Raw genomic sequence first — 11663 nt, 5'->3', positions numbered from 1 at the left:
AATTAAGAATATTCAGTTTCCTTAATTCACTCTAATTTGTTAAAATTAATTCAAAAATATGATTTTATCCATTTTTCTTCCACGTTTCTCTCTCTTCGATTTTCTTCCAGAAAGTTTGTCACTAGCGACTAATTGAAGTTTTTTTTGTTTGAAAAATCCTGATTTTTTTTGTGATGGACAACTACGTATCAATATTAATTAAACATGGCAGAAGATGAAATCCTTCAGGTTAGTATTTTTAATTGTTTACTATTTGTATTTGGATTTCAGTGAAATGAAAAAAAAAATAAACTGTAAATCACATTTTGGGATTTTGTTTTTGTAAATTATCACTATATTGAATGTGATATGTTTTTTGTATAAACAATATGTTTTGTTCATAATACGTATTAGTTGTTGTGAAACTGTAATATCAGTGATTTTCTTGGTAAGTTACTATTTTTTGGTAGGGGTTTAATGTCACCATATTTTTTGTTTTTTGGTTATTTTTTTATACTGGCAAAACAATGATTTCGTGAGAAGTTGCCGCAATACATGAAAGATTTGAGTATAAATGTACAACATATAAATATTTTTATCGTTGTAGATTGGGCACGTAGATTAAAATTATAATATTGATTACTGTTTTTTTCTTGAAAAAATAAATTAAAATGTATAGTTTTGAATGAATATGTTAGTATAAGTGTAATGAATTTGGTATGAAAATGTATTCACTAATGTGAAAAAAAGGTTATTCAGAATTTTGAAGAATTGTATGACAGTTGTTTTAAGTTGGTGTGAAAGTGTGTTAACTAGTTAGTAAAAAAAGTTATTTAGAATTTTGAATAATTGTATGAAAAGTGTTTTAAGTTGGTATGAACTTTGAAATGTTATTGTTTATATAAGTTTTGTCAATTATGTATAAATTTGTGTGAAAGGAATGAACTATTTGGTATGAGAAATGTATAAATTTGGTATAAATGATGATTATATGCATGAAATTTGTATTAAGTGAGTATGAAATCTGAAATTTTATTTTTTAATGAAATATGTTTGTAGTTTACTGTTTGAATGATTTTTGTATGAAAAATAATGACAAGTGTGTATAATTTTGTTTTTTTTTGTATTATGTAAGACTAATTGTTATTTTTTTTAATGAAACAAGAAAATATGTTGATTTTCAGATTGAGGGGATTATATATGAGTATTCTAGTCTTTGTAGTGGTCTAGTAAGTGCGATAACATCGCAACTAATGATAGATGTTAATATTCACAATATAGAGATAAAATATATAGTTAGTGATACATGTCCCCCTGTTAGTATCCACAATGATGTTGGTGTGCGGATTTTTTTAGATCAAAAGAAAGCTAATGTAGATTTCTTTACGATTTCATATACTTGGAAATAAAATTTATTCCAAATTAATATATAAGATCGTGTAAATATTTGTACAGGTTTCCGATTTCAGATTTCAGATTTCATATACGTGATTCATTAATTATTCATACAGATTTCATATACTTGGAAATAAAATTTATTCCAGATTAATATATAAGATAGTGTAAATATTTGTACAAATTTCATATTTCAGATTCCAGATTTCATATACGTGATTCATTAATTATTCATACAGATTTAATATACTTGGAAATAAAATTTATTCAAGATTAATATATAAGATAGTGTAAATATTTGTACAAATTTCATATTTCAGAATCCAGATTTCATATACGCGATTCATTAATTATTCATACAGATTTAATATACTTGGAAATAAAATTTATTCAAGATCAATATATAAGATAACGTAAATATAGTGTAATACTTTATACCAATCTTATTCAAGTTTCATTCCAACACGAACTTCAGTTTATATCACACATATTATACCAACAATAAATCANCGGCGGAATCATAAATTTTATTAAGAGTGTCCAAAAATAATAGTGTGTGGTTGTCAAAATAAAACAAAAAAATATTGTGTTATTACCACTGCACAAAAGACACAACTTTTTTTTCTAAGGTGTCCAACTTCAAATATACATCCTTTAAATGTAGAATTTGACATATATATACAACGTAATTTTCTGACGAAGGATGTCCAACTGGACACCCTGGAATGGTTGTAGCTATGCCACTGATATTCGTATGTCACGTTGATACTGAGAAAAAATTAAGACACAATTCTTCTTCTCTTTTCATTTTTTTTATTGTGTTTTTTTTTTTTTGGTTTCTGCTCCAACGTTGGTCTAGAAATGCCTCTATTGTTACTAAATAGGTTAAAAATGCCCTTTAAAAATTAAGATATATTTCTTTTCTTATTAAACACATCTTGTTCCTAATAAAATTTAAATGTTACTTCTAAAGAACTTTATTCTTGTTTGTTTAAAAAGAAAATCACTTTAACTTATAAAAATGTAGGCACCAATTTTTTCTTCTTTTTAATCTCATTTTATCAATTTTCATGTACTCTTTTAATGAACAATATATGTCATATATATAAGATCATAGTAAATTGATCTTTAATTTTTATTTAGATAACGATAGAAAATAATGTGAAAATTTCATATATGACATATATTAGACTAATATTTTCAAGTTATAGCAATAGAATCAAACTTTCAAGTTGTAACATTAAAAATTTCAGATTCTAACAGATTATTAAAAAAAGTTATTTTTAATAATTAAAAACATTTGATTTGAAAAGAATAAAAAGATAAAATAATTTAAAATAAAACGTTTATGAAGGAAAAATGAAAAAAAAAAAAAGAAATAGGGGTGTCAATTAAATTTGAATTAATTTAAGATAATTATTAATTAGCATGAATTAAGGAATTTCAAACTAATTAAGAATATTCAGTTTCCTTAATTCACTCTAATTTGTTAAAATTAATTCAAAAATCTGATTTTATCCATTTTTCTTCCACGTTTCTCTCTCTTCGATTTTCTTCCAAAAAGTTTGTCACTAGCGACTAATTGAAGTTTTTTTTTTGTTTGAAAAATCCTGATTTTTTTTGTGATGGACAACTACGTATCAATATTAATTAAACATGGTGGAAGATGAAATCCTTCAGGTTAGTATTTTTAATTGTTTACTATTTGTATTTGGATTTCAGTGAAATGAAAAAAAAAATAAACTGTAAATCACATTTTGGGATTTTGTTTTTGTAAATTATCACTATATTGAATGTGATATGTTTTTTGTATAAACAATATGTTTTGTTCATAATACGTATTAGTTGTTGTGAAACTGTAATATCAGTGATTTTCTTGGTAAGTTACTATTTTTTGGTAGGGGTTTAATGTCACCATATTTTTTGTTTTTTGGTTATTTTTTTATACTGGCAAAACAATGATTTCGTGAGAAGTTGCCGCAATACATGAAAGATTTGAGTATAAATGTACAACATATAAATATTTTTATCGTTGTAGATTGGGCACGTAGATTAAAATTATAATATTGATTACTGTTTTTTTCTTGAAAAAATAAATTAAAATGTATAGTTTTGAATGAATATGTTAGTATAAGTGTAATGAATTTGGTATGAAAATGTATTCACTAATGTGAAAAAAAGGTTATTTAGAATTTTGAAGAATTGTATGACAGTTGTTTTAAGTTGGTGTGAAAGTGTGTTAACTAGTTAGTAAAAAAAGTTATTTAGAATTTTGAATAATTGTATGAAAAGTGTTTTAAGTTGGTATGAACTTTGAAATGTTATTGTTTATATAAGTTTTGTCAATTATGTATAAATTTGTGTGAAAGGAATGAACTATTTGGTATGAGAAATGTATAAATTTGGTATAAATGATGATTATATGCATGAAATTTGTATTAAGTGGGTATGAAATCTGAAATTTTATTTTTTAATGAAATATGTTTGTAGTTTACTGTTTGAATGATTTTTGTATGAAAAAATAATGACAAGTGTGTATAATTTTGTTTTTATTTTTTGTATTATGTAAGACTAATTGTTATTTTTTTTTAATGAAACAAGAAAATATGTTGATTTTCAGATTGAGGAGATTATATATGAGTATTCTAGTCTTTGTAGTGGTCTAGTAAGTGCGATAACATCGCAACTAATGATAGATGTTAATATTCACAATATAGAGATAAAATATATAGTTAGTGATACATGTCCCCTTGTTAGTATCCACAATGATGTTGGTGTGCGGATTTTTTTAGATCAAAATAAAGCTAATGTAGATTTCTTTACGATTTCATATACTTGGAAATAAAATTTATTCCAAATTAATATATAAGATCGTGTAAATATTTGTACAGATTTTCGATTTCAGATTTCATATACGTGATTCATTAATTATTCATACAGATTTCATATACTTGGAAATAAAATTTATTCCAGATTAATATATAAGATAGTGTAAATATTTGTACAAATTTCATATTTCAGAATCCAGATTTCATATACGCGATTCATTAATTATTCATACAGATTTAATATACTTGGAAATAAAATTTATTCAAGATCAATATATAAGATAACGTAAATATAGTGTAATACTTTATACCAATCTTATTCAAGTTTCATTCCAACACGAACTTCAGTTTATATCACACATATTATACCAACAATAAATCAATTTCATATAATCACACAAATCATATCATTTGTATACCAATATTATATCATAATTAATACAATATCCAACCATCAAACATTAAATTCAGTGTCATACACATATTAATCAATTTCACACACGTTTTATCAATTAATTGTACAATTTGAATACACACTGATATTTTAAAATAGTGAATCCAAATGGTATGAAGTCTGTATATTACTAGTATCCTGAAATTATAATAGCCAAACAGTAATTCATATGTAGATGATATCGGATTGGAAGAAAACATATGATATTATATATTATCAAATACTTAAACACAAAAAAGTTGTCCAAAAGTAAAAAAATAAACATGTAATTCTAAAAAAGTAGAAAGTGCAATCAACTATTTCAAATTTCTTGTACGTGGTTTTGGTGTAGGATAATTAGTGGTATCTGGAACATGTTCTTTTGCTATGCAAGGTCCACCAAATTTGCTAGCAACAGTACCAGTAACTTCACTCTCACTGATCGCGCCATCCTCACTCTTTGTATATACAGTTAATAGACAATCACACTACTGTTAAAACACAATTCATATCATTTGTATACCACTATTATATCACAAATCATACAATATCCAACAATCAACTGTTTAATCAGAATCATACACATATTAATCAGATTTCATACACGTTTCATCCAAATAACTATTTCGAAAATAATATAAGAATAATATGATTTTTTAGAAAAAAAAATAGTAGTTTTAATAATGTGAAAATAAATTGAATATAATATTTACCCTAACAATTTTTTTTTGTCATTTTTATGTGTTGGGACTTCTGATTCCTTCTTCTTTTTTTGGATCTTCTTGTAAATGGTTTTGACGACCGAGCAACTTCAACATTCATTGTTTCTTTTTCTTTTTTGATTCAGTAACAAAATCAGAATCAGAATCAAAAGGGGTTTCAACATTTTTCCCCTTCCTCTTCTTCCCCTTTCGATTTATCAGACTCACCCTTTTATTTGAGTCATTTTTTTTTTTCTGTTTTTAATCTTTCAATAGAGATGAACCACCCCTATCCGGAATTTCAACAATGTTTGGCGGCGGTGTTTGAGTCAAAATGTTGAAAGATAGAGCATGAACTTCATCCGTAGAAGTTCCTTCGACTAATCGAGGGATCTTTCGAGGAGTTACAACCGTTTTCTTCGACATGATTTTGTTGAAAAAACTAAATTGAATGGAGGATTGTGAAGTTGGTGTAGTTTGGTGTGAGAAAGATGTGATAGATGAATGTAAAAGTGGGCTAGTGTGTTAATGGCGTGTAGAATTGGATGAGCGTGGGGGGAGGGGGGAGGGGGGAGGGATTGACGTATGGGCAGTTTGGAGGGGGTGGGATTGACGTATGGAAGGTGGTAACGATAAAGAAGGAAACGTGTTGTAGGTGAATCCTTATATCTATGTAACTGATAATTTCAGATTTAAAAAAGGAACATAAATCAATTTAATTACATATTATTAATTAATAATAAAAAATCATAAATAGATTAATCATTTATTAAATAAATGAAAATTAATTTTTAAATAAAATTAACTTTAAATGATATGTCATATCGTAAATAAATTGTTATAAGTAAGAATTTTTTAAAAGTATGTTTAAAACTCATACAATTGACTCTTAAATGTGTATAGGACGTGATTTTTCCAAAAATAATTATAATTAAATAAGAGATTTTATTTTTTATTTTTTTCTATATTAAAGTAGAATAAACATTTACTAATAAAAAATTATTATTAGAAAAATATTGAGTTCAAAAAGAAAATAAATAATTTATTTATTGGAAAATGAGATATTTTTTATTCATTAAATAATAATAAGGACATTTTTGAACGAAAGGTAATAAGGAACTAAAGTATTTTTAACCAAATTATAAATAAAAGATATTTTTGTTCATTTTACATAGTTTAAGGCATTTTCATCTTTTTGAATTTTGGAATGAAATTTGTTTTAAAGATTAATCCCTTTGTGTTTTAGATGGTGGGTGAAAGAAAAGACAAATCAAATAATTAAAGTGGACCAATAAAATATTGCACAACTGAAAAAAAAAGAAAAAGGTTAAGGTTATACACCACTGCTTTAATTCTCGTAAATAAATGGGAAAATGGTCAAAAATATCCTTAAACTATGTGAAAGGAATAAAAATGCCCTCCGTTTATAGTTTGGCTTAAAAATGCCCTTACCGTCAATACTTTAGTTCAAAAATGTCCTTAAACTATATGAAAGAAACAAAAATGTCATATGTTTGTAGTTTGGTCCAAAAATGCCCTTGTTATCCATATTTTGGTCCAAAAATGTCCTTATTGTTATTTAATGGGTCAAAAATGCACATTTTCCAAATAAATATTTTTTTTAACACATTCTTTTTCTAATAATGTTTTTTTTAAAATAAATTAGCAAATGTTTATCCTACTTCAATTAAAAAAAAAATAAAAAATGAAAATATTTCTTATTTTATTATCATAATTTTTTATCGTTCATATAAATATAAATTAATGATGGATATACTATAATCTTATATATGACATATATTATACGTCGAAAGAGTACATGAAGTTATTCTATTTTAATTGATAAAATGAGATTAAGAAGAAAAAAAATTATTTCATACGTTTTTATTTGTTAAAGTGATTTTAGAAGAAAGAAAACAAGAATAGTGTTATTTAATAATATTTTAATTAGGAAAAAGATGTGTTTAAAAAGAAAAAATATATATTTATTCAGAAAAGGGCATTTTTTATCCATTTTGTAACTATAGGGGTATTTCTGAACCAAAGTATTGACGATAAGGGCATTTTTGAGCCAAATTATAAACGAAAGATATTTTTGTTCCTTTCACATAGTTTAAGGGCATTTTTTACCCTTTTCCCGTAAATAAATATCTCCACTAGGAACAATTCATTAAACTTTTTCTTTAAAAGAGTGTATAGAGATACTCTTTCTTTTGCTGATTTGAACGCTATTTCGTATCATGATTTGAAATTATATTGATTTAAAATAAAAATTATATTTAAAATATAATTAAAAAAAGGGAAAAATGTCTGAAATATATCCGAACTTTGACCAAAATTGTTGTAACAATACCAAATTTTGGAAAAGACCTTTTACCCCCCTGCACTATTTAATAGTGTATTTTAAATGTATACATGTGCCCACATAGACACCATAAATATTGCATCATTATAAACAGTAATGTGTCCACGTGGGCACATATATACCTTTAAAATACATTATTAAATAGTGCAGGGGGTAAAATGTCCTCCATAAAGTTTGGTATCTTAATAGCAATTTCGGCCAAAAGTTGAAGTATTTTTCAGACCCTTTTCCCTTAAAAAAAACTAAGTTGTATATTTTTATAAATATAAAGATTTTAAAATTTGTGAAAACTATCAAAACTCTCTCAACTCTAGAGGTGTTGATAGATTTTAAAAAATCGACATAATCGATTAAACTACATTGTACTGAACCTAATATTCGAATTCTTTTAATAAAATTATAGACTTTTATATGAATTTATAACTGTATCGAACAAGTAGATAGATTTTGATTTGGAAAAATTACTTGAATGGGTACCTTTTAATAAATAATTACTGATTTTAGCGATTCTTTTTATTTATTACCATTTATAGCAACATATAGCAATACTATGATAAATCTGGAATATGTATTAAAAGTGAATTATGTATGTAATATATATATATTATAACTGTTTTAAAATATATTATGCTTGTTTGGTAAGAAATTGACATATTGTATTATATTGTATTAAAATGTGTGATAAATGTATTATCTATCATAAAACTTGTATTATATGTGTTTTGTAAATTATTCTCTGTAATATGAATTAAAATTGTATTATAAATGTATTAAAAGTGATCAAATGAAAAAAAAATGTTATTGCTACAAATGGTAATATTTTCTTAATACAATATATTTATGTAAGTTTCCCTTTTGATTTTCTAAAAAAACATCGAACCGTACCGAATAATTTATGTGTAATATATATTTTATATATTATGTTTTAAATTAATGATTTTTTTGGGCTTAGGGAGATGAAAATGACTACAAGCCAATAGGTGCATCTTGAGTAGTAAATTGTAAGGTATTCTAACGATCTTGAGTAGCAAAATATTAGGTATATTTCCTTTTGTATGACTAAAATTTTCTTATTGGATATCTAATTTTAATAGTTTTTGAATCCTGTCTTTCTACTCGTTCGATTTAGACTTTTTATTTTTGTTTTACATTATTATAAAATATGATATAATATCTTAAATGGTCACTCAATTATATAGTATTTTCTCAAAAAGTCACTCAACTTGAGATTTCAACTCAAAAGTCACTCAATTATTGACTCTTTTCTCGGAAAATCACTCAACTTTAATTTTTAACTCAAAAGTCACTCAACCTATTTAATTGATTTTCTTATCAAAATTTGATGACATGAAATTTTTGCTTAAAACCAAATATTAAGAACTAAATAAATATCCATTTAATAACTCATTCACTTGACCCGACCCACTAAAAATATCCATTGACTTGGTAGTCTTGTTAATGCGAGATACTTAGTTAATCCTAAGGAATGTGCCTCCTTGGTGTAGTGATATATGTCATTGTACTAACCCTCATACAATGAAAAAGGAGAGAATGATACAACCGCAACCGTCTCAATTCATGCCAAACCTACACTTCAAATAGTTGTTTTTAGTCTATTTGTGTAATAGGCAGAATTATAAATAGATGTCTTGAGTTATTTTCTTCCTTAGATTATTGAAATGAAGAATTGAGATATTAATTGGTATCTTGTAGATAGTGGAATCTCTATTATAGAGTAGCTTGGTGTAGCTGTTAGGTGAATTTCCATTGCTGAAATTCTTGTTCTTGATTTCAAATTGAATCACTCATTTGTAGATTTCAATTGAGTTCTCTTTTCTATTGAATTCAAGTCTCTTCTTTTTTGGTTAATTGTGGATTCAATTAATCATTCTTTATTCTCTTCTCATCTCCTTATTTCTCCCTATATTTTATTTCTTGTTTAAGTCGACTTCTATTAGATTTACTTGATTAAAATCATATTTATTTATTTTCACGTCGATTTGATTCTAGCCGTCTAACTAGGATCATATCACAAATAAGAGTTCAGCCAAGTGCCAACCTATTCATAACTATTTAGAAAAATATACAAAATATTTGGTAGAATCTTAATGTTCTTATTTAGGGAGTGCAAAGGAGATGAAGTTATTGTGGGGTTTCAAGAGTTAATTATTGTAAAAAAAAAAAAAGTAATAAAAAGAAAGAAAAAAAATAGTGAAACATTATATTTTTAATGAATTGGTAACATGAAATTAATTGTCACGCTCCGAGCCTACACCCTGGGCCGGACTGGCACTCGAAGACCATTGCTGGCCCCAAGCGAATCCTTGGCCTAGCTTACTTAACCTAGCGGAAGACAATATTCATACGTATAATGATCAATAACATTTCACTGAACTGAATAATAAAATAACTGAGAATGTTTAAAGGTTAAACTTTCAACTTGGCTAAAAGTGGCAATCCAAGTCTTAACAATAAGAAATGATAATGAAAAGACTCAAAGGACTAACATTTGACTGTCTATGAAGCCTCTAAAATAATTGAGATGGATGTTGGGACAACCCCACAACATCCTAATGAACTAACTAGAAAGCAATGAAAATAGATCCTTCGGAATGCAAGGAGGCTCACCGACTGACTCTGAATTACTCACTGGATCAACGGTGCGCTGGAATGCCGATCCTAGTTACCTGTGTTTGCATCATAAGACGATGCATGCCAACTGACATCAGTACATTGAATATACGAGTATGCGAGTTGGAATGCTAAAACAACATAGGCTTGAAAGGGATTCTAAAAGAAACACTTACCTTGGCTCAACTCATGAATACTTAACTGAACTCGTTTCAATATAAAGCAATTTAAAACAAGTGCAATATAAAGAAAAATTGTTTAAAAATATGATGTCAACTCTGTGTATATACAAGAATACAACATAACTTTGAAATGTATGTAAAAATACAAAAACTGATGTATATAAAAATGCAATAATTTCTGTGGGAGTTTCTCTAACCAACAACCATCACATAAGAGCTATAGTGATGATACAACGATCTACCTCACGCTGCCAGCGCATCATATACCCAGCCAGAGGTATAGGACCTGAACTACTAAGTGGATCCACTAGTCTATGCAAAAATGATTCATCTAAAAAAGTATGACCCTTTTCTACCTATGATGACTACATGGTTTATGAGGGCTGTGAGTTGTCGAACTCTCCCCCATATTGGTGCTCAATACTACTCTCAAAATATACTAGCTCTTTATGTTTTAAAAACATACTTATTTCTGTGATTTGAGATTAGTGCTCAAAAACTTGCTTCATTTAGAAAGCGATTACTCTTTTCTGAAAACTAGCCCGAAGGCTCTTTGGAAATCTCAGTTTCCGTTCTTATTTAAATGTGAAAACATTTTTAATCTCTTTGGGAATACTTAGTCCCCATATACTTTTGAAGAAATGAACTTCAACTTTACTCTTCACTGAACTCAAAACTTAAGTCTTAAAACAAAGTTAAAACGTTTGCAAAAGACTTTTGGAAAACTTTATGAACTTCTCTTAACTTGACTCTTGACTTCTTATGACTTTGATCTTATCTGCTCTTGACTTGACTCCTAACTGGTCCTTGAATTGAATTATGGATTCAAGAATTTGATTTGTGATTGGAAAGATCTCATGATGTTTAAGAGTGATTTTAAAATAGTTAACTATGAGAAAAGTCACGAAATCACCATCTTGGAACAAGTCCGCGATGCGGAAGTGTTTCTAAATAAATGGTCACAAAATTAAATTTGAGAAAGAGGAGTCCGCATCTTAACCGTGACGCGGAGAAACCTTTTATTCACTAAGGGAACAGGTCCGCGACGCGAACCTAGAACCTATTCTTTGTCCGACCTTTTCCTTCTTCGTTTTCCAGTCCTAATTCGCCTAAACTCGACTATTGTTCTCAAATTCATTTTAGGTTCAG

Source organism: Solanum stenotomum, chromosome 4 (assembly GCF_019186545.1).
Source record: "Solanum stenotomum isolate F172 chromosome 4, ASM1918654v1, whole genome shotgun sequence".
NCBI classification, from domain to species: domain Eukaryota; kingdom Viridiplantae; phylum Streptophyta; class Magnoliopsida; order Solanales; family Solanaceae; genus Solanum; species Solanum stenotomum.
The sequence above is the reverse complement of the archived record's forward strand: the minus strand, read 5'-3'. Positions refer to the sequence as shown.